This window comes from Dunckerocampus dactyliophorus, chromosome 15, assembly GCF_027744805.1.
Source record: "Dunckerocampus dactyliophorus isolate RoL2022-P2 chromosome 15, RoL_Ddac_1.1, whole genome shotgun sequence".
Classification (NCBI taxonomy): Eukaryota; Metazoa; Chordata; class Actinopteri; order Syngnathiformes; family Syngnathidae; genus Dunckerocampus; species Dunckerocampus dactyliophorus.
Genome location: NC_072833.1, coordinates 5,004,359 through 5,029,802, shown reverse-complemented (window position 1 = coordinate 5,029,802; position 25,444 = coordinate 5,004,359). Strand labels below are relative to the sequence as shown.

Genomic DNA, 25,444 nt, shown 5'->3' with positions numbered 1-25,444 from the left:
CGTGATTCTTGGCGTGACTGTTCCCAAAGACACCATGCATCTTTGGGAACAGTCACACCAAGAATCACCAAGAAGACACCATCTTCCTGTTGTGCCAGGAGTTATTTCTTGAATTCAATAGTGTTTCTCACCTCAGTAACCCAAAATGGGGCCAAAGAAAGTTGCAAGTGCTAGCACTTTGACAAAGAATGTGAGAAACCTCCATCCCTAAATTTCTGTGATGAAGAACGTAGTCAAAGTCTTTACTTCATTGTCCCCAGCAACTAAGCGGAACTACGTTCCTCATCACAGAAATCTGACCAGAACTGGACTTAGGAGACCAAGTGGGGGGTAAGTCGCTGTTACCGGACTACAATGCTGATGGATATGTCATACAACTTCATGTCAAAAAATCCAAACTATCCCTTTAACAGAATTACATAATAGTTGTATATTATTATATACATTTTCTGCTTGGCACCTTGACTTCTGACTTCTGATTTCAATGCAAGTAAGTGAATAATAATGTAAGTAATCAGTGAAATGTGTCTCATGAGCCGATCATACATTTACATGGTTTCACAGTTACAGGCGGTCTTCTGAGGCAACCATAACCGCGATGTGGCCCTCGGTGAAAACAAGTTTGACGGCCCTGCTCTCATAGATGTGGATGGAACATATGGCTACAGCCGCAGCTGTCACAGTGACATCGCAAGTTTTACTTAACAGTTTACATAAATGGTATCTAAATTGAATTTGCTCTTATCCTCATCAAGAGATTGTTATTTACCAGTCAGTAATCACTCTGTAAGTCTATTGCTCAAACTGTTAAGAGAAGCAGCTGCTTAATCCTCCACAGCAAAGCGGCTGTATATAATTTACACATACTGTATACATAGAAGTTTTAGCTAAGTGCTCCACTTCCCTTCACTGACTTGATCCATTTAACTGCCCTTCCCTGTCTTAAGAGGATACAGAGACCAAAGCCTTAAATCCCCACCAACCACCCCCAGCCCCCGACCCTGGGAGGGGAGGGCAGAACAGCCAGAAAAGGTCCAGTGAGCACTAGGTTATAAGAAATAAAGAAAAAAATGTAATATTAGTAGATTCATTCACATACTGCTGTATCAAAGTTAAGCCGCCGTGTTCTCCATGTCCGAAAATTGCATACAACCTACTTCATTTATCCATCATTATTCAGTAAGTAATTGCAGTCTATATCCAGCAGTGATACATTATATACATTATTTCTGTCAGTTTTTTACTTGTGTATTTCTTTGTTCATCTGTTTATTTTTGTATTTATGGATTATTTTCATTTTTGCTCCTTCAGTAATTGCTGCTGCTGCTCCTCTTCCGACATGTTGACCTGTGTGTAAACATGTGCTGTTTCTCCAACCATTACCATTACCATTACCATTACCATTACTACTGGTCACTTTCCGCCCTTTGGCCCGCACCTCGAGAGCTGTGATTGGCTAGCTGCTGTGACAGGCGTAGTGCTGACTCTGTGTCTGTGAGGGCCCGAGCTCGGCCACGAGCTGCCTGGTCAGCAGTCTGTCACGAACCACACACGCACACACACACACACACACACACACATATATACATGAACACACATTTATTTTGCAGAAGAAAACGGACTAAAAATGTGCAAAGACGCCGATAAACACTTGCACCCGCACACACACACTCCTCTCCAAAATGCAGCTCGTGGTCACATCATTATTAATTCACCAGCGTGCATAACAGCCACATGTCACATCCGAGCTCGTAACTCACTGAAGGCCTTAATCCGCAGGTCCTGATGTCACAACGCGGTGACAATAGCAAGAAAGGCAGCTTCAGACCCCCTCGCCGTGACACCAGCACAATAAAAAAAACTCCCCCTTTGCCCCGCCCCCATGCTCCAATCCTTCACACCTGAGCGCTCACGCTGAAATGTGGAGTCAGAGGAGGGAGATAAAAGCGGATTGGGGTGGGGGGGGGTCTGCATGATCTTTAAACTCAATTTGGTTCGGTCCAGGTTTACATGATCGGGCTAATTAATGGGTGTAAGGCGCTGGTGTGACTGACAGTTCACGCGTGCTGGCTTAGCAGGACGTTCCCTCTGAACGGTAAAAAAAAAAAGGATGCTAAAACCAATCCAATATACGCTAATAGAGGTGAAATGCGACTAAAAATTACGTTTCTTCCATAATAATACAAGTTTATTCTTATAAAATTGCGACTTTTGTTCTCCATTTGATCATGACTTTTTTCTTAGTATTTTGACTTTATTCCCGTAAAATTACAGCTGATTTTTTCCTTTTCTGCTGTTTTTTTAAAAAAATGTTTCCATCTATTTCATTTCAGCTTTCCTTTTGTAAACTTTCTTCTCGTAATTATAACTTTATTCACATAATATTTTTTTTAATCTTTTTTAAAAAATAATATATTTTTTCTTTATTTCAACATTGTTACTAAAATGCAATTTTTCCTCATATTACAAGTTTATTCTCATAAAATTGCAGTTTTTTTCTCATTAGGAGTTTTTTTCTCTTAATATTTTGACTTTACTCTAGTAAAATTTCTGCTGTTTTCCATTTCTGCTGTTGATTTTTTTGGTATAATTTTCCGAATATTTCAACTTTCTTCTTGTATACTTTCTTCTCCTAATATTTTCAGTTTATTCTCATGTTATAAATGTTCCCCCCAACCTAACTTCATGCTACTAAAATGCCACTTTTCCTCATACTATTACTTTATTCTTGTGAAATTATGGCTTTTTTCCTTGCTAGATTACAACTCTTCTCTTAATATTTTGACTACTGATTGATTTTCCCATTTCTGCTGCTGTATGTTGGTTGGTAATTAAACAAGTTTCCTCGTTAAAATTACATTTTTAGACTGTGCTGCGGGCCGATAATATCACAGCCGCAGGCCGCAAAAGGCCCACGGGCCGTACTTTGGCCACCCCTGTGCTAAGCTATTAGAACAACAGATACACATCTTCGCTTTGTGCTTTTGGTGACAAAGCAACGTACGCAAATGGCGGAAAAGCGCGAGTAATTGAAACGCCCGTAAAAATATAGTTTTGATGTTGGCGTTCTCTTTTGATGTCAGATGAACATTTGCAATAAAAGTGTAATTATCAGATTCAAATCAGCTTTTTCTTCTTTCAGTAAAATACAGTAAAAATACAGTAAAAATGGGCATATTTCAGGCATACACTAAGGGTCAAAAGCTTTAGAACAATCCAACTTTTCTGGAGGAAAAACCTACATTTTTAAGTGTTATGATGGTCTGTCTCTCTTCCATTGTTCATTCCATTTTTTCTTGCCATTTTTGTGGCAACCAAGTACTTTCTACAGTACAAGGCTGTTCAACTGATGTTCACGAGGGTACAGTACCACAGCGCGTGCCGAACACTGTTTCTATGCAGACAGAGGAGGTGGTAAGTACTCCAGAACTTGGAACACCCGTAGGAATTGGTTGCACCAACTGCCAAGGCTTGATCAACCTCCATTTCTGCAGAACAGCTTTAAATTGTTGACCCATTTTGTGGTCCCTGAAACAGGCCTTTTGGTATAATTCTGAAATACTCATTATTTTTCAGTTTGGGGTTAACCTTACCTTTTTTTACACCACTTACCTTTGTACCATTTCAAGCTATTCATCGGACTTGAACGACTTGAATTTCAATAAGTAACTGGAAAAATTGGGGTGTTCTAAAACTTTTGACCCGTAGTGAAGTTGCGTATGGTGATTAATCATGATTAATTACTTTGAAAATGCTGGTTAATCTGGTTCAAAATTGTAATCGTTTGACAGGCCTAATACTTGAAAAATTGACAGTTAATACATGTGATCGGTATCGGCCAATCTCACGCATGGACGATCGGCATCGGAATCTGCAACATGAAACCCTGACAGGAGCATCCCCCCGCCTATTTTCTGAGAGAAAAAGAAGTAATTAAAAAACTATTTTTTGACCACAAATCTGCAAATGTGTGGGGATCCACTCTAATATATGATCATAAATGTGAATAATAATTAATTTATTTTAATTTTTTTTTTAAATGAGATGCTGGACGCAAATGGCCCCCAGGACGGACTTTGGATAAGCCTGGTCTACGTAATGCTTTATTTGGGTCATTGGGGCTAATGATGCTGATTAGCACAGTGACCTCCTACTTTAAAAAGCCACACTCTTCTCTGTCTTGTCCTTGCAAGCCCCCCCCAACACCACCACCACCACCACACACACAGAGTTAATGAGAATTTATCGAGATGCATCAGCCTCAGTGATGAAATGTCTCCTAACGAAGGGCCAACTAATTGCGTGTCAATGGGCGTTGCACACTCAGCGCTTTGAAATACAAGACTCCCCTTTTTTTGTCGCTGTAATTGGTTACCTTTTGCATTGTAATCAAAACAAGATTCGGCGCTTATTGAACAATCATACGCTACACGATCAATTATTCCCCGAGCACCACCCATGTCAATATTAGCAAGGGTAATTTAATTGTCACGTAACAATGAAGCTTCAGTTCTTCCTGGAGGGCAAAATGTTCCATGAGGAATGAGTCCAAAAATAAGGTCATGATGGGAACGCGACGTGAAGGCAGCTCCCAGCCGCTCTGCCACGCCCTCTGCTGCATTCAAGCCATCTTTCAAAGCAAAGTGCAGCCTTATGACACATCACATGCAAATAAACGCTGACGACTCTTTACGCCTCATTCCTTGGACGGCGGCGCAGATGGATTGTGGGTAATTATGGAGGGCCCTTGAACTGAGCGTAATTACATCCAGGAATGCGCACAGCTGAGAACCCAGTGAGAAGCCACGTGTTGGCACGGCAACCACAAAGGTGTTAATTATTTTCTTCCTTGAAGGCAAGGAGGAATCCCCTCTTCAAAGGGAAGAAACACCTGCGAGTCAACCCCCAGCCCCAATTTCGGTTTTATTGCCTCTGCTGGTTCCCTGTGTTTTCACAATCTTTTTCCGTTGCCGATTCTTCCAATTTCCAGTTCACATCTTCTTTCTCACCTCTGCGCCCATGAACCCTCGTCTCGTCTCTGCTCGAGTCTAACCCTCTCCCTCCCATCAGAGTCCAACAGCTAAAACAGAACAGTGATGCTAACAATGCTGCCATTTGGGTGCATGGAAACGTTAAAAAATGGCTCTCAAAGTAGGAGTTTTCATGTAAACGCTGAAAACATCCCGCGAAAATTGTATTAAGTCAAAATAGGAATCTTCGAAAAAGGCAGCCTGGGAGCAGCAGTCTGAAAACGGGGCACTAAGCAAAAAGGGTCGTTGGTAAAAGTTGTAGTCTGCGAAGTGGTCGTCTATAAAAACTGTAGTCTGACAAATTCAGAGTTTGCAAAAGTGGTAGTGGTAAAAATGGTCTGAATCAGGGATGTTCACATTTTTTCCACACAGGACCGCATATTGAAAAATCAAAAGGATGCCTGGTAGCCACTTTTATATTTTTATATTTTTTTTTTAGTTTGGTAAAAAGGCTAGAAAAAAAACATACAGTGCCACCTCAGTTTTCGTTGTATTTAGTTTTTTTATTGCCACAAATACTGTATGTCTGTTTTCACACACTGTCTTGGTTAGCGTACAGCCAAACAGTGCGCCTAACAAACTAGTTCAGTGTCCAAACAAAGCATCCACGCGTTGGTGCCTCAGTCTCTGTGAAGAATGGATCGTGGTTTTATTACTGATGGGACATTACAGACAGATTCAGGCTAGGACGTGTCGGATGTTTCGCTCCTCATCCGAAGAGCTTCGTCAGCGAACTAACAAGTGCTGGTAGCCTAGGCCTTAAGTACAGTAAGAGTGGGCAGAATTGGTGTGCCCACCCCCTCCTCCTATTGGTTCTGTAAAGATGAGGAATGCAAAGAGCACTACATTGGGGAAACTAAGCAAATGCTCCAAAAAAGGCTTTATCAACATCGCAGGGACAATTCTAGTGGTCCTCAATCAGCAGTACATCTACACCTTAAAGCAACCAATCACTCTTTTCAGGACAGCGAGGTAAAGATTTTGGCCAAAGAAAACAGATGGTTTGAAAGAGGAGTAAAGGAAGCTATTTTTGTCAAACAACAGAACCCATCATTGAATCGGAATGGTGGTTTGAGGTTTAATTTGGACCCTGTGTTCAGCAGGTTACTGAGACCAAAACCCACAGCTCTTAGTCTTGCAAATGAGGTGGAGTCGTTCATACCCAACTACAGGGAGCTACACTTCCCTTTGATCGGAGGTGCTAATGTAAGGAGAGGATTAGACCACAACTCCTCCCAGTCTTAGTGTAAGGAACCAATAGGAGGAGGGCGTGGGCACACCAATTCCGCCCACTCTTACTGTATTTAAGGCCTAGGCTACCAGCACTTGTTAGTTCGCTGACGAAGCTCTTCGGATGAGGAGCGAAACGTCCGACACCTTCTTCACAGAAGTACAGATGACGTCTCAAGAAGCCTTTTCCTCCTCTTTATAAATAGGTGATTCTACTTCACGAAAATTCAACTATCACAGTCGAATTTGGAACGAATTAACCGCAATAAACAAGGGTAATTGGATTTACATAATTTCAGACCTTTTGGAACGGATTAACGACAAGGTTGTACTGCAAATATATTTAAAGACAAAATGTGATTAATATTCATTAGAAACAACATTTCAGCTTTTTCTCTTTACATTTTGTTTTACTTAATTTTAATTCTACAACGTGCCGCAGGCCAATAACAAACAAGCCTAGGGTTGCAAATGGCCCCCTGTGGACACCCCTGGTCTAAATGGTCAAAAGCAGTTGGTGCTTAGTGGTTGCGTGACATCGCGTGTTACAGCTTTTTTCGTAGGTCTGTTTGAGGTTGCTGGATGTTTTTTATACCCAAAACCTTTCAAAAACCTTAACCGAAGATGCTGACATTTTTGCTGACATTGTCATGTAAATGATGGCGAATATTTTTTGTTCAACTTCTTCCTTGTGCGTGCAAACATACAGGCCGGTAAAGCGTCCGGGATGTGGGAGAACTGGTTTGAAGAACTCATACTTTCACAGGATGACGCACGGTACTCCTACTCGTTCACAACGGGAATGCAATTAGAAAAAGTGAGAGGGAAGGCCTGAAGTATGAGTGCGGTGTTTTATGTTGACGCCCAGGCTTTCTTTTGAAGAACATTATGTGACACTTTAGAGGGTTACTCCTATTTTTCATTAAAAATAGATTGACGCCATCAGAAGTATTATAAAATGATGTCAAAATGAAGCATTTTAGGGGCAAACTATAGTATTTTTAACACGGCATATTTGTGGAGGATGCTCCAGGTTAGGTTTCTCCAATTTGAAGTATGTTGCATAGTTATTTTGGGTAATAATGTGGGGGTTTAATCTGTGAAACGCTACTTCAATACTGATTTTGGTGTCAGTTTAACATGGAAAACACACATTTTGGTCTTTTGCCAAAATGAATCACTCCAGTATGTTGCATATGACATACTTTTTTCAATTAAATGGCACCCTAGCTCTTTTGGCGTTTCTGTTAGTAAGTCCTGCTCAATAACAACCAGATTGTTTTTACTCTGCTTGCCATGTTTAATTTGAGTGATGGTCAAAACACGTTGGGTCTCTGCTTCCACCCCCATTCTTCCTGCTTTTTAATTGGTTCGTCAACAGGACCCCTGCCTCTATTTGTCCAGGAACTCGACAACACACACACACATATATAGAAAGTCACACAAACCCATCAAAACCAGTAGGGGTGTGTGACCATTGCTGACTGGGGCCAACTCTTTCCAGGGGCCGCTCTGCCCCTCTCCCAGCTGATTAGGAAACTATGAGTAAGGTTATCGCAAACTTTCCTGCCAACAGAGAAAACACCTTGACACGCACGGGTTGTGTTTGTCTTCGGTCCGCGCCGTGTTGCCGTGTAAACAGTCCCTCGCTCACATCTCTCTGACCATTTTTCCATTTCAGAGCGCGGCCCACCCCAAAACAGCCACTTCCTTCAACAACAATACCAACAGTGACTTGCTTTTTCCACAAAACAACTGCTGTTATGCCTCACACGCTTATATATCAAATATATACTGTATGATAGATAGAACACGTCACAAACAGACATATTTAATTCTTCAACCATTACCATTATCAGTTGTTCATTGTATATAATAATAATAATAGTAATAACAATAACAATAATGATAATAAGAACAATTCTAAGGAGAGCTTCAAAATGCAAAAAGAAGGAATGGGAGTGAGACCAAAAAAAAGGTTCAGACCAAACCTCACAAAAAACCTGAACCCCCCCCCACTAAAATAGAAATAAACTGTTCAAAAAAGGACTGAAATTGGTTTGGGCATGCTTGATGCCAGTGTTTCCAGGAGGCTAGTGGGAATGTTGCTTCAGGTGGTGAAAATGGCTTCACTGAGGCATCCACTGTCTGGAACCATTTTTATAAACCTTCCTTGCCAACCATCACCAAATGTTGCCAATTGGATTTAGATCCATTTGGCAACATTGGATCTTTTTTGCCTTTGCCATCAAGAGATCATGACAGTGTGAATACCTGACAGAAATAGGCACTGAAGCCACATTTTTGCCAAGATGTTGGCTTTTAAAGGCTGCGGTCTTAAACCTTTCATCAGCTGATGAACAGCCTATTCCACCTGAATGCTTGTTTGCAATAAACTTTTGCTTTGTCTCACTCCCAGTTCTTCTTTTTGCATTTTGAATGTCCTTAAGATCCAACAATGCAAAAAGTAAATTCTTGCCATTTTTCAACTGGTGTTCAAATTTTGATCAGGAGATAGTAATGGAATGTATACCTTTATAGTAGTGTTACTTTAGTAGCATATGCACTCGTTCATTTTTTTTTCCCCAATTGATTGCACTCGTTTTAATCCCTGAAGGGAAATGAAGTTTTCACTCTGCTGTATATGTTAACTTGCATGCATATATATTAAAATATATCCATATAAATTAATGTTGCCATAATGAGAAAAGGAATTGCTTGTGACAACGTTGTTTAATCTTAATAGATCAGCACAACTCCACTGGGAACGCTGCCACATGTCACCTTGGGAAGGTGGGAGCGATCTACAACGCAGTCAGGTCAAACACACAAATAATAAATGTATTAAAAAACAATGAGTGTACCTGAGCTTTCATTAAATGCGATTAGTTGCTTGCAGTCAATGAAAAAACAAACATTGGGAAGATACACACTGAACTCCTGTATTGGCACGCTGACGTTCATTTTTCCAGGGCTGCCCAGTGCCCTACATGTCCAGTAACTGGCTACATAGCAATATCAGCAGTGTATTACCGGACACGGATTAGCAGCGTAGTGTGTGCTAAAGGGGGCAACACACGCTGCAGCTCCACGGGCGTGCTGATTGATGAAAGCAGCCGTAACAAGGTTTTCTGGGGGGAGGGGGCGAAAAAGTAATAGAAATCTTTGCTGACCTGTCGCCGTTTGACATAAGCTGCAGCTTTGTTCTCGCCGGGCCAATCAAAAGATCACATGGTGCGAAAGGCTGATAAATGGCTCGCTGCCACCGCAAAGTTCAAGTTCCATATAGATGACGCAGCACAAAAAAATAATCTGATAAATGTCACTTTCAACAAAGAAAGGAGGAACATCAAAAGACAGTTGATTCTTTGCGTGGTAGCCCTGTCAGGGATGATACTTTAAGAATGCTGGACAGTGATTTACTGCAGCAAGAACCCGAGGGTGGATTTTTCACTTGATGGATTGGCATGTTATGTATTTAATGCCATTAATGAGGTGAAAACTTGACTTCAGATCAAATACTATAGCTATGGAATGCACTATGCAAGATCCAGCAGGGTAACTGGCAGCATGCCATCATTTTCCCGATAGTTCACATGACCTCCCACGACATGAGAACGTTGTCAATCTAAACGCTGGCACTTCTGTCATGGTGCCAAAGGCTGGGCAGTGAAGAACATACAGTAGGCATGAAGTAAGGACTTGATTGGGCAGCTTTGGTGACATATTACGTGGCGTAACTCAAATATTCCAAACCAAAATGGCGTCTGCTGGGTTGAATACGTAGGTTATTTTTCTATTCTGCTATTTCGACTTTGCAAAAAGCTTCTCAAATAAACTTTTAAAGAGCACAGTCACACAGAGACGGCACTTCCAAGGCATGTTCTACTACACATTTGTTTTGCTGTCATTTTAACACATTTGAGTGAACCGAACTGCACCAAAGTTCATTTCCAAGCGGACCAAAACCCACCTCTTGAAGTCGTCTCAGTCTTGTCGTTTGGTGCACGCCAGGGTTCACGTTTGACCAAACAGAATGTACCAGCAGAGCAAATGCACCGGAGTTCCTGTTAACCCAACCAAACACGGCAAGTGTGGACGCACCCTAAAACACAGATGGGCAACCTCTGGCCCGCGTGCCATCTACGGCCCCTGAAAGCACTTCATCCGGCCCGACATGCAACAATAAAAAAACAGTAAAACCTCAGATGAACTGTTCCAAAAAGCTCCCAACCCACAAATGCTCATTGTATATAATAGTAAACATATGTTGGATGATAGCGTCACATTTTTCATAGCTGTAGTATGGACCCTGATGTAGAACTAGCTGACAAGGCAAAAATATGATGGAACATTACACCATGTAATGCAAGATGTAATGTTGGCCTTCCCCTGCTAGGTCAGCTCAACATTTAATAGATAACAAATGACTACTCCACAGTGTTCTAAAACACCGGGTACACTCCAGGTACTTTTTGCATGGTTTAAGACAACACCAAACCTTAGTGACCTTAACGGTGCTTAGTGGGTCTCGTAGTGAAACATTAAACGGCAGGACTTAGCCTCAGGTGCGAACACACGTAGGCTATCAAAGCGAACAGCACCACGTTCCTTGTGTGTCAAAATAAGTACATGTGTCTCCCACTGTACTGTACGTCCTGGCACCTATGTGTTAGTGTCTTTTTATGGGCTCGTTGCAGGGGTGTTCTCGGGCCAGAAGCGGCCCCCCGCCGCATGCATTCGCCTCTTGATCAAAGCATCTATAAGCGCCACCGCGCCGTTTGAAGCTCTGGAGGTTTTGATTTCTTCATCCATTCTGCTCTCCATAAAAGCCAGACCACTCCCGAGTCCAGTGGGAAAGGAAGGAGGAGGAAAGGGCAGTGGTGGGAGACCACTGGAAGTCCCCTAAATAATACGATGTTGTTGCTGTATAACCGTTTAAAGTGAAGAAAAAAAAGCACAAAGAGAAGACTGGTCCAAACCGGTCAGCGATCAAGGATGCATTTGCAAAAATACTAAAGTGTATCAGCACAAAACTGTGCATCTTTGTGGGCATGTGCATAATGCACATGCAGTCATTTTATCATTAGGATGCAATGTTCACTGGAACATGTTAGAGGAAAAAAAAATGCAAAATCCTCGACAAGGTTTCGTAAAATATATACAGTAATGGATGACAATGATTAGACCACCCTTGTTTCTTCAGTCTTTCTTCATTTCAATGTCTGCTACAACTAAAGGTACGTTTGTTCGGGCAAATATAACAATGGCAATAAAAATAGCTCATAAGAACATGTGTGATTTTGGTTATCATCAAGAAAACATGGAAATGGTTACACACCAGCTCTTAAGTTAAAATAATGACAGCAGTTGTAGCTACCGCTACTAATCACCTATGCCGATGTGTAGTTATGTAAAGACACCTTTACGCTAAAACAATGACAGTTCCCATGATGCTTGGAGTGCGGAAGCAGGAAGCAGGTCCGGATTGGACTCTACTATCACACGTTTTTAGAGAAGTCATATGCAGCGATCGTGTTTTCATCTGACAAATCTCAAGCAACTTTGATCAAATGTGGAATTACGACAGCTTCTGCTTGGACACCAACACTGTCGTTGAACTCCAACGAGCAAACAGTCACACGCTGCGAGCGGGGGACGCTGGGAACAGAGTGCGGGAAGGACAGAGAGGATTATAGTGTGTGTGAAGCAATTCATGGAAGGTTCCAATCCGGCCTGATGCACTGCCACTTCCATATTACGTTTGTTATCATTCACAGTAACAATGCCATACCCACAGTTCGGCTCTTCTGCCTGTCCTCTTCCCCATGAGAGAGCTTTTTCTTCAACGAGAAATATCGAGATCGGGTGTCACAAGATCGCGTGACACCCCTACCAAATACATAAAACTAAAATGAAATATTTGTTTAAAAATGCAATGAAAATTGTACATTCTAAAGTATAAGTCAGAATTGTTTGGTAGAGTTCCTGAAAAATTCTGTTGCGAATTCATTTCCTTTATCGCCTGTGGAGAAACACCAACTGTAACGGGTAGATCCTAGTAAGGAGCCGTTTATCCTGAAATTGAGTAGGGTTTTGTAGCAAAGGCCAGAGGGATTTAATTAGTGTGAAATGTACATAGTGTATTTTTGGATGTCTTTAAGAGGCTTCTTTGCTTTTCAAGTGTGAACAAACTTCAAGTATGAAGGCAATAGAAAACTGAAAATGACATGCTCTTGAAAACAAGACAGGTTTATAGTCTGCTGACTGACTTGTTCTGAAGCAAACATGGTGTCCTATCATCAGTAACTTGAGGTGCAAACTGTCCTTTTTTTAAATCTGCAAAACCATCACCACAAAATCAGCAGAAGGTCTCCATAGAGCCTTTTCCCAACGGCTCGTTTACGACCACGTTCCACCCTTCTCGGAGAAATTTGCATGGAAAATTGATTTAATGTGGATGAATAGGAACTGCCGAGTCCAATTCGATTTTACACCTTAAAATGTAATTATTAGCCCTCGAAATGTTATTCATATGCTTTGTTCTGTGCCGCTGCACCTTCATTTCTCACCGCGATTCAATTAATGTTCAATGACAGAATACACTGGGGTGATTTGACCTAGAATGGAGATAATGCGTGCTGATAACACTTTTTAAAAAAACACACTTTGTGAATAACTTTGTGAACCCTGATGATTACATCAAACTTTCTTTCGGGATTGGACTCACTTCATGACATTTTCCTTTATTGTTTTTTTTCCGTGAAGAGAAACATGTGTGATTTGCTTGCTTCATATCTGTTCATCTCAGCATGTTCAGGGTATACGCAGCCTGTGTGCCTGCTATCCATCATGTGAACATCTGTGACAGAACACGGCAACACCCTCCTTCATAAATACACATTGTGCACACTAGCTGCCTTAAAAAGCGTCTTCTCGCTCCCTCGGCACTGACATAAAGGGGTCGGAGAGGTCACAACACAAGGTGACAAGCTCGCGTATCACTGAGTGAAGCTCTTCAACGCTCTCCCCTTCATGCATTATTGAATGGGGGGGGGGGAGCGTACGTTCGACCTCTGGCATACAAGTGCATCGTGAGCATGTGTAGCGTCACGTGGCTTCCGCCAGCCCTGCAAACCGTGTGTGCCATGTGACGCACAGACAATACAAGCCAGTCACCAAGCGACCGGTCATCTGAGCATCATTCGCTGCATCCCCGTGCAGTTCATAATCATACATCAACAGGAAGTGGCTGAAAATAGAGTTGTGGCTCCGTCACACTTGAACGCTAATTTGGTTACAATCAGAAAACATTCCTAATTTGAGGCCCATTATGACAACTGTCATACCAAACGCTTGAGAAAGGAATTGTTTGGAAAAGGCAAAGGGGAGCCTAAAAAGTACAGTCACTTCGGTTTTTGTACATCACAGTTTTTGTCCTAATTTTTTTTGGGAAAAAGTTGTCAGAATAAAGTCAAAATACGGACAGAAAAAAGCTGGATTCTAACTTGTAATATAATGAGGAAAAATAATATATAATATAGCATTATAGTAGCAACAAGTTGAAATATTAAAGAAAAAAATATGTTTTTTAAAAGTCATATTATGAGAAACAAACAAAGCAAAATAAAAAATTAGATAATTTTACGAGAATAAAGTCAAAATATCATGGGAATAAAGTCATAATTATGAGAAGAAAATTTACAAGAAGAAAGCTTAAATTGTTGGAAAATTAAAAAAAAAAAAAACAGCAGAAATGAAAAAAAACACCTGTAATTTTACAATAATAAAGTCAAACTATTAAGAGAAAAAAGCAGCACTCTAAAAAGAAAAAAACAAAACAATTTTACCAGAATAAACTTGTGATATTATGAGAATAAATGATGTCTTACTACTGCTACTAATTATAGTAGCATGGAGTTGAAATATTAAAGAAAAATCTCCCTTGTTTATGAGTGAGTGAAATCTGTGAAGTAGCAAACTTCTTTTTTTTTTTTTAACAATGATTATATATGTTTTAAGGCTGTCAAACCCCTCGCCACACACTTTATATACTTTTATCAAACAGGCAGTAACATTTTCTCACATTTGTCTCTTGTTTAAACACTCTCAAAAATGTTCAAACCTTCGTTTGAATTTTAATGATCAACCTACAGGTCGGACGCATGAAATTATGAAGTCACTCACGCGTATTCCACGCCTGTTGCAGTCCTCCGCCTTCAAACCGAAGATTCATTTACAAGCTAGCCAGCAAGCAAGCTAGCAGTGACACAGGAAACGCGGCAGGGCGGCACGAAGGAGCTTGATTGACAATGATCTACAGCCAATCAGGACGCAGAAAAAAATGGGCGGTGCAGATAGATTAGCGAGGGAAGGGTAACAGCGCTACGCTGTAATAAAAAAAAAAAGAAACACTGAAAAAAATTGCGCGAAACAACGAATATGTGAAAGTTGAACCACAATAGATTTTTGGAATGTTCGGTTGGAGGAAAAGTTATAATATTATGGGAATAAAGTCATAATATTGTGGGGATAAAGTCAAAATATTGTGGGGATAAAGTCATAATATCACGGGGAAAAAATTATGCAGATTATATAAGAAGAAAGTTGAAATATTTCGAACAAAAACAGCAAAAATGGTGAAAAAGGCTATATTACAAAGCTGAGATGCAGTTTTTTCTTGACATATATATAACCCATCCATCCATTTCCTATGCCGCCTATCCACATTAGGGTCGTGGAGGTATGCTAGAGCCTATCCCAGCTGACTTCGAGCGAGAGGCGGGGTACACCCTGGACTGGAGGCCAGCCAATCGCAGGGCACATATAGACAAACAACCATTCACGCTCACATTCATACCTATGGACAATTTAGACTTGCTAGTCAACCTAACATGCATGTTTTTGGAATGTGGGACGAAACCAGAGATATGCAAAGACGTGGAAATAACTACTTAGCATGTCTACAGTACATGTGTTGCTTTACAAAATAGCAAGGTGGCCCTTGCATCCTTTCATTTTTCAGTATGTGGCCCTCCGTGGAGAAAGTTTGGACACTCCTGATCTAATTTTTCATCCCAAATTTGGGTGCTGGTATATCTATGATATACTACAAACAGTGCCGAGACCCTCCCAGGGTTGAATATGCAACATTCATGATTCCCTAAGGGGCAACAGCTGTGACCTACCTTCTATGGCCTGATGTCTCTATGTATAGACACCCATAGCAGTCAACCATGTCCCGATATAAACCTATAACCCCCTTTCACACGTACTACGGTATCATAAGCCCTTGTGTCTGAGGTGCCAACAGCCACCGAGCAACACTGGATAGCTTGTCATAGGTGAAGACTATGTACTGTTATGGCATGCGTGTACTATCTATTCGCCCTCGGGGGAATGGTACTTATGCGCTGAAGCACAAAATGTACCAGAAGACTCTGAGGGGTGAGGAATGGGGAAAAGGGGAGGAAGGAAAAAGAGACTAGAAGAGCCAAAAGTGGTAAGAAGAACCTCACATGGCACTCAAGGGTCAAGGATAAGAAATGTACTGATGAATATGCTTGAACCTCTTATCCACGATCTATTATACTGGATTTAATTTGAATAGTAGCGTTTCCATATATCTAAAATGCTACAAAGCCTGCCTGCTGCTCCTATGGTATATAATAACATGAATGGTTTTGCTGTCAAACTACTTGAAAATTGACCGTAAGTCTGTGCATAACATTGCCCAAAAGTAGCAGCAGTTAATTGGTTCCAGAACCGGCCGCGTCAAATTAATTTCCGCGATATAGGATTCAATGTTAATAAATGGAACATTTTCATAGAGCATAGAAAACATGTTCATGACTTTCTAAATACGGATTTTAACATGATTAGAGCCCTGTGGACATGAAATAACACCCCAACGGTCACTTTTACACTCCTATTATTCTTTGTTAACGTCACATTCGTCAGACTTCTCAATGAAGCACTCACACACGCCGCACGCAACACACGCACACACTCATAGCACTTTTATTTTTTTATTTATTTATTTGTATTATTTGCTTGTATTAATGTCTCTTCTGTTGTTGTTGCTTAATTTATTGGTATATATGTTTATGTTTCTTATGTTCTTATTCTTTCTTGTGTTTTCTTTCTTTTCTTGGGAGAATGAACAGAATAAGAATTTCATTGCATGGTATAACTGCCTGTTTTACTACGCATATGACAGTAAAACTCTTGAATCTTGAATCTTGAATCTTGACATTGTGCAGGCTACGGGATCACTGCAGGGACATAACAGACGGCCGCCGTTAGCTAACTTGTTAGCCTCTCCAATTTACTTATTCTAAAATAAAGAAAGTTTTTAAAACGGAGTGGGGAAGAAGGACAAAAAAGCCAAAAACGTATCGCTTCCACACGGAATGAGAGGAGAACGTTTTTCTCTCAGCCATGGCAGCCAGACTCCATGCAGTGTGAAAGATAATATCATCTAATGTCATGTCTCATAACATTACTGATGCCTAGTGATCAGAATACTGCATATAAATTGTTTTTTAATATGTTTTGACTAATAAGAGGCCACAGTCACCCACAAAACAGCGATACAGCGAGGGACGACAATCCAAAAATGGTAAGAATAGAACTAATACAGGCATGACTCTTTACACTTTGCTAATATCCTACTTAAAACATATTGAAAAAAATGTGTTTTTTTGGTGACCCCCACAGGCCTGCGCACCACACTTTGAGAAACCCCGTAGCAGAAAATGGCATCTACAAACACATGGAACCATTACAGTGTCTCAGTACGCACAACAATATTTATTACACAGTGTAAATGCTATTTTAAAAACAAATAGCCACTAATGCTAGTAGCTTAGACAGGCCTTGCTACGTAACACAGCACTGATAGCATTAGCTCAATTAGCAACAAAGTTAAAGTAGCTACTATTAAAAGGAGACGCTGCTAAAGTTAAAACAAAACAGAACAGAAAATTCAATAAGACCGCCATCACTCGGTGGCTTATTATCCACTTCTTTCTTTTTTTTATTCAAATATTTTTTGTGTCACAGTCATAAAACTGAACTTCCTTGTCAGTGCTGCCTCCTTTATTTTCCAAGAGACATATTGACGGGTGTCCACTACAATCTGTGTTGAGTGTCAATACGACACCGTCCAGCAATGTCTGATGTGGCAACAAACAAGCAGGTAGAGTACGCAAAGGTTGCAGTAACTGATGCAGTCACAAGCCACGTGTGACCTGCTGCCATAATAGCTAATGTTGACATGACATGGGTGCACCCTGGAAATATTCCGGAATCCGATCCATTCCCCCCAGATCAGCTGCTTAATCAGCAAGTTGAGAGTTGATTTCAGATTTCGGTGTCCATCTTTCTTGATAGAAGAGCTCTGGTTGCAGCTAAGCATTTGTTATTATGTGCGCTGGGTGTGCTCTGTTGATCCTCCCAGGATAAATAAAGTCAAATAAAGCCTCATGCTGGGGAGAGAAGTTGGTCCAAGGAGTGTCCCGATTCCTGGGGATATCCCTGTCGACTGTCAGCCTTAGGTGGGTAAACATACAGTAGCGAAGCTGTGACTCACCTTAACTAACAATGACACTACTCCGCTTATGCATACAAACTGATGCGCCAGATGAGTCATAAACGGAAATTAAATTGTGCATTGGGGCAAGATATTTGACAATACCTGCAGTGAACTCCATTACGCGTGCATACCGCTTAGTAGTGCTTGCTTACATGCTACACATGCATTCTTGATATATATGCACAGTACTGTACTGTATGTTGTGTGGTTGTGAAGCCTGTAATGGAGTTCTTGCACAGATCAACATGTTGGAAAAGGAGTGGGAAGAAGCTCTTAGCTCAGGTGATTTGGGCTGAATTGTGCACCTCCACAGCAGTGTGCGTGTGCTTTATCGTCTGAGAAATATGTGAGAAAGTGGTGAGAGTTCAGTATGGTTTCGTGCACCCCCGCCGCTTCCCCCTCTTGTTGCACTCAGTGTTCCCATCAGCTGTCTTCAATTTGCACACATGTCTCATTAACGCTCACATTCTAAGGCTGCCTTCTCATCTTATGCCAAATGAATACACGCACACAAAGAGCGTAAGACAAAGAGCGAGTGTAACTTCTCTTGACTCTAAGGCAGGCTGGCACTTGTATGCACTGTACACCATACAGACTATTTACAGTACATATACGCAGTGGTGTCTTTACATCTGTTACGCAACTTGTTATCATTGAAAGAAGTCTTTGTTGAGCTCAGTTTTGGGCTTTTTTTTTTTTAATCCAGTTGTCCAGCGCCTGCCAAAACGAATTGACAAGCTAAACTACAGGCTCTTTTAAATGTCACTGCTATATTTATCCGCCATGTAGACGTACAACGTCTCTGTCTGTCCTCCTGCAGAATGAGGTCTGGAATGGCACCAATGTGAACCATAACAAGGCCGAACATAAGATAGACTGACCGATTTACAGGCATGCCAACGATAGGCTGTGATTATGTTACATAAAGGACCCCCCCCCCCACCGCCGTGCGCTCCACAGCTTGATTTTACCACTCATATAATGCTATCATTGGCTGACATCAAAGCAGGGAATTGATATGCGTGGAGCTGAATCAAATCCAAATGGACCTGAATTAAAGGGGCAAATATGATGGAGAAGTTTGCCAAAGCATTGCGCAATACTGCTACTTTGCATCTTTATTCAATTCCCAATTTTTTTGAGCATGTCTGCTGTTGCATTATTCTGGTAATTGAAGAATGCGGGGCGCCACATTAAAGATGTTAAAACCAACCCAACGTAGGTCGTCCACATCGAACCTTTCTGTTATAAGTGACAAAGCAAATTAACGTAATATCGAATCATATCTCTCGTCAATAATGAATAACTTTCATCTTGAGAATAAAAATGAGCTACGGGCCGCACTTGGGACACCCCCGGTTTAGATGTCGAAGAAGAAACAAGAAGAGAAACAAAAAAGACAGTCGCACATTTTGGCGTACAGCGCGTAATATTTCAATTGTTATACAAGTATTATTATGAATAAAATTGAGTCTAACTTGTTATTGTTGCTGTTGTTTTTGTTATTATTACTAACAGATACAGTTACAGATACTGATATCTTTGTCAGAACAGGACAGAATGTCGCTATATAACATTTTTGGATGGAGACATATTTTAAATAGCCTTGCCTTTTCCAAACAGTTTCTATCTCTTCCATAGCCTGCATGTGTGATTAGCGAATAATGTTGTGGCACGACAAGTAAAAGGTTATGTTCAAGCCTGAAAACGGATTATTTAAACAAATGGATTTAAATGTACATTTTTTTTTTCAGAATGAAAAGATACTTTTCAAGCCTCGCACATCTCGCCGTCCTTCCCGCTGAGTCGCTGCATCCTCCTTTCATCCCAATGACCCATTTAACTGCAGGACTCTGCCCATGCAGGTAGATCTGCACTGATATCATTATGTTCCCATTACAGTCCCCCGCCCCCGGTGTATTTGGGGCATACAAATCCAGGCCAAGAAGGTGTCTTTATTTTGCAGTGCGGACAATCGAAACATTGAGTCTTGGACTTGAACACTTCCTATATATAGAATATATAGCAATACATAAATAATCTGCTGAAGATAATGCTGACAGAGTAGCTGTGCATGGCTGTTTAGTACCAATCCAAACATTTATGGGGCAATTCAATTTATGGGATGGCAGAGAGAGAGGCAGCCATCTGTCATGTTGCATTTCCTGGACAATCACAAGCAGTCCTGTAATGCTATTTGTCCGGTAGTTTCTTCACGAAGAACACGCAAGTCTCGGCTAATGATGCGTCAAAACGTCTTTCTGCTAATTTACGACTCGCGGGCGTGATGCTGGCTCATGTCGGTGGCTAGCTGGCATTTAAGTGTGGTCAGCTGTTCAGCAAGATCAACAGTAGAAAGTGACCAGGCGCCGGCAGCTACCACTCCCCTTGCCTTTATTTTCCTCAGTCTTGTTTTTTTTTTTTTTTTTTTGGTCGCTGACTCCATGTCTGGCGGCCAAATTACAGCAGACTCAATATTTGTGAGCTTGAGGGACAGAGTTGCGTTCTCAAGTGTCCGTTGCAAATGTAATTGACAGGTGATCAGTCCAGCTAGGTCCCGCCTCTTTCCCTCAAGTCAGCTGAGATGAGGATAAAACTGATCCAGAGCATCAAAACACCTTCAAGTGATCTTCTTTAGTGTGATTGCAGCCTTTAAAAGGGAATCGGTCAGAAGGCACGAAACGTCAAGCCCGAGGCCGTCATTCCCGACGGTCAGTCTGTGAAAATGTATTGGACGAGAGAGTGAATTGGAGAGAAATCACCTGGAATCTTGTTAGCTTTATTCCATAGGAGGAGAAGGGGGTGGATTGTCGAACTCCCTGGGGAGGAACTGCAGTGCAGATTAGTTAACCCTGTCTAACCCAAGGTTGTGCTCGACCTTCTGCTGCATAAGCCCTTAATGACTTCACAGGCTCTTCTTTCCTTATCAATCCCTTTCTCTGTCTTTTCGTTTCATCTTAATCTCTTCACTCCCTCGCCTCCTCTATATACCATGGTTACAGCCCCCCCTGAAAGGTGAGACCTCCCATTTCAACCATTTTTAATACAGTCTATCTTCTCAAGGGACAATACTATAGAAATGAATCTTGGATATACGCGAGAGTCGTCTGTGCACTGCTTGTATATTGGAATATATCCACTATTCATTGGAAATGACTAAAGACACAGCGGTTTCCCCCAGTGCCAGCAGCACTCATGCAGCCCCAGACGGTGACGCCACCGCCACCACGCTTGACACAATTACCTTACTACTCATTTGTGTTGCCAGCTATTTGCACAATAATGGCTGTGTCCTAATAGTAAATATCTACTGGAGTAAAAATGGTTGCAGAAATGTGAGAGGTGTACTCACTTTTGTGAGATACCGTCTGGTTCTTGTGCTTGTGCACTAATTTAGAATGAGTACATTAACACTTGCAGAATAGAACACACACCCTCTTGTTTATACTCTTCATGCCCTTGGAAGTCATGACCACACCAAACATTAAAATAGAGGCCTGCTTCTCCAGTCTAGACGTTTTATATTTTTGCCGCTTTCTGCATGAGGTTACTCTCTTGCATAAGTGCCTCCCACACGTGCATCACTGGAACTGTTGGATCTTTGATTTATTTCTGCCAAGTAAGAACATGTATATAGGGGGAGTTCTGTTTAGGCTGATGCATCATGGAAAGCAAGCGTGGCTCACCTCTCTCTGCCTTATAAGGTAGCGGTAATGTCTCACAGCAGAGAAATGAGTTGCTGTTACAGTCTCTGCAGCCATATAGCCACTAAGTATGCAGTGGTGTGCATGAGTGTGTTTAAGTAAATGGTGTGTGTGCAGGCCAGGGAAGCGGGCTTGTCTATTTAGGGGAAAGAAATGTAGTCCCTTTGAGGGAGGAGGAGAGGCGGCGGGAATAAGATAAGCAAAGGTATTCCTTAAACACAGAGAGGCTTTACGAAAACCCCTGTTTGACTTACCCTACTCCCTCATCACATTCCTGTCTTCTCATGGGGGTCCACAGTTGGATAATCCCCCCGCCAAGGGACCCTGCTTTCTCACGTGAAGGGAGCTTAGAGGGGGGTAAGAGAGGAAAAATGAGGAAATGAAGGAGATGTTGTGATCCCATGTGACAGTACATCGTGGAATCACGTTTCCTTCAATGAACCGCAGCTCCCCAGTGCCGGCAGCACTCAGGCAGCCCCAGATCATGATGCTACCACCACCATGCCTGACAGAATGATCTTGGATTATTTTTGTTTCCAGCCTTTTGGGCAATAATGGATGTTTTTGAGTCATTTTCCATGGATAGTAAATAATAATAATGGATTGCTTTTTACAAGGCACCCAAAGCGCTTCACGGTGAAGTGAACCCATTATTTATTCACTCCTCCTCAGTCACACACTGGTGGTGGTAAAGTACATCTGTACCCACAGCTGCCTTGGGGTAGACTGACAAAAACGTGTCTGCCAATTCGCCTGTGGCCTCTTCGACCACCACCACACATTCACTCACATTCATACACCAGTGTGGGCAACACTGGAGGCAAGGTGGGTGAGGTGTCTTGCCCAGGGACACAACAGCACAGACTGGATGGAGGCAGCGAGGAACAAACCGCCTTCCAATTTCTGGACAACCTGCTCTACCTACTGAGCCACTGCCGCCCATAAATATGTACAACTATGTAAGCTGGACATTGACTACGCTAAGGTATGGCCTGGAATAAAATTGGTTGCTTTTGTGAGATGCTATACATGTTTGGTTCTTGCACTCGTGCACCAGCGACAACCTTGTAAGGGAGGAAAAAATGCTGTAATCCCACGTGACAGTACATGTTGGAATTCATGTTTCCCTCAATGAACCGTAGCTCTCCAGTGCAGGCAGCGCTCATGCAGCCCCAGACCATGGCTAACTTTTGTTGCCAGCTATTTAGACAATACAGTAATGGCTGCTGATTGAATGGTGTCATAAATTTGGTTGCTGAAATGTGAGGGTTGTATTTACTTTTGTGAGATGCTATTCACGTCTGGTTCTTGCACTCGTGCACTAGAGTGAGAGGGGGGTCAGAGAGGAAAAAAATGAGGGAATGAAGGCGATGTGATCCCATGCGACAGTATATGTTGGAACTCAAGTTTCCCTCAATGAACCACAGCTCCCCAGTACCGGCAGCACTCATGCAACCCCAAACCAAATGGCTGAGATGTGATGCCTTTGCTGTTTGTTTAAATGGCTTTAGAGGAGAGAACGTATCTGTTTGTGTGTTTCCTAAAAATCAAATTGAGAGAATGCCAAAGCAAAGGAGGATGCTGTCCTGCAGCAAATGTAATCACACACAGCAGGGTTCTCTCCAGGTTGACCTTACATTGACCCAAGCCTGTTTTAAAAGTTATGAGTGCGGGAAATATAAGCAGATGAAATAGGATTGAAGCGCTTTAAGCTCATCTATCGCAGGGACCCCCCTCCCCTTGTTCAGGCTTAGAGGCCGATTATGGCATATGATATTGAATCCTCTTTGGGCTGCAGCTATTGTGTGAGGGTTTAAAGGCGGGCCCTCCTGCTTGTGTGGGAGGGCGACGCTACCACGAAACTCCGAGCCGGCCGCTGCTCGACCTTGCACCGAGGGGATTTTACCCCCCTTCGGCATGAGGTCAGGAGTTCAGCAGGAGGGCCCTAAGTAATGACCTTCAATGAGCATCCATCACTCAGCGGTGGGATGCATGGCTGCATCCACGCAGCACAGGTAGGCGACAGCGGTGGAGGGCTCAGCGTCACTCTTCACTGGTGAAACTCCATTACATTTACATAATGTCCTGATTGCACCCTGTGAGTGTGAAGTGGGATTCTTCATAGCGTCTGCATTTGAAGGTGATTGTCTGCTTTTTGGTTTTCAAGCTAAATGTCATGAAAAAGGTTGGTTTCGGTGAAAGCCAATGTTTAGCAGCAAACACAGTGCAGGTTGGTCTGACACACACACACACACACACACATAAAAGGTGAGTTTTGTTGATTTGGCAGACACAAGCGCACAGGCTGACTGATTTACAAGGTAATGTCACGCTCTCGTAAAATGTAAAATGCTGTAAAAGCTCCTGACTGACAGGTCAACTTGAACTCAGGAGCGATGACATTTGGTTGGCCAAGTCTTGACTCACGGCTTTCAACACAGGACTACATTTGTTCTGGACCCAAATTCCACCAAAACACACACTAATATTGACATGTCAAAGAGCGTATTGTGATATTGTGCCCCTTTCGGTCACATAGTTGACTCTAGAATTGCATTATGCACTAGAATACATCCCCTTTCTTATATTACAGCCTTATTTTAAAATAAATTAAATAGATATATGTACTAAAAATACATTTTGTTAAGTCCATAGACTATCATTTGCATTAAAAAAAACAAATTTAACCCTGAAACATGCATGCTTTCCACACATAATCTGACCAAATACGTCCAGAGAGTATACACTATAGTGCAGTGGCCCTCAATAGGCGGCCTGCGGGCCACACCGTTTCATTTGGCCCAAATGATGTATAGTATTCAGTCTAACTAGAGAATGATCTTTGGTTTTTCCACCTGCAAGGCACACAAGCGCTTTGACACTGCTAGCACATTTACCTACCGATGATGCAGCATCAGGACCAACTGGGGGTTCAGTATCTTGCCCAAGGATACGCCGACATGATCCACGGGAGGACGGAGGATTGGACCCGCAACCTTCAGGTTGGGAGATGACCATGCAGTACTTTCTCAGCTCTGCAGGGGGAAACGGCGAAGGACACGCGTCACAATGACTTGGCAGCAGAAGAAGACGGTTTTCCACAGATTATTCCATAGATATCTTTCTTTAAAACAGTTTTATATTTTTTTTTTATTGCAGTCTTATTTATTTTTATTTTATTTAGTTTTATTTAGTATTTATTTTGTAGTATTTTTTGTATTAGTTTTTTTTTTTTTAACATTACCATCTGGCCCTCAGTGTCTGCCAAGAAAAATTCTGGCCCTTGAACAATGTAACTGAGGCCCACTGCTGTAGTGCTATCAGAGATAACCGGACTTGTATAACATGATGTCAAAAAACATACTCTAACTACTGGGTTATTGTTAGCGCATGTTGTTTTCATGCCTTTCCACTCCAAAGTACGTTGCTCTTCCTACTAAAGAACCATCTGTAACACCTCAACAAGCTGTTTTTTTACGTATGATTTTGCACAATGCATTTCTTTTTGCATTAAGTCCTATTAAAAGCAGAACGTATTGAAGGCCTCCATGTCAGGGCTTCTCCAAAGACTTCAGGGAATTTGTGAGGAAAACTACTGGTTATATTCACTTCTCTTCATGTGGTGGGGGGCCATTTTTCCCTTCTTCCCCCTGCTTGGAAGATAATGTATGGGTGGGGGCGCAGACACGTTACTGTGGTTAAAAAGTGGCCTGGTTTTCTATTTCACAAGAGTTCAGAATGCACAGACTGACCTGACTGCACCTGTTGCTAATTGTTGACCAGTCGCTCTGCAAAGGGGTTGTGTGTATACAAATTGTCACTGTTTATGCGTGTGTACAACCTAAACATGCCCCCTTTCTGTGTGTGTATGTTGGTGACGTCCG

The 25,444-nt window shown here is 41.9% G+C and overlaps 1 protein-coding gene across 3 annotated transcripts in view; it reads right to left on the bottom strand.

Moving 5' to 3' along the window:
* Positions 1-1,011: 1,011 nt before the first annotated feature.
* il17rel (interleukin 17 receptor E-like) overlaps positions 1,012-25,444 on the bottom strand; it is a 130,675-nt gene continuing 106,242 nt past the window's right edge. Inside the window, exons 21-23 of one of the 3 annotated variants that reach the window (XR_008573809.1) lie at positions 24,462-24,595; positions 21,815-21,906; positions 1,012-1,535 (exon numbers count right to left, since the gene is read on the bottom strand). The gene's annotated coding sequence lies outside the window, so the exon portion shown is untranslated. Of the gene's footprint in view, positions 1,536-14,153; positions 21,907-24,461; positions 24,596-25,444 lie in introns of those variants that run through there. The other 2 variants (XR_008573810.1, XR_008573808.1) reach the window with 2 other exon arrangements.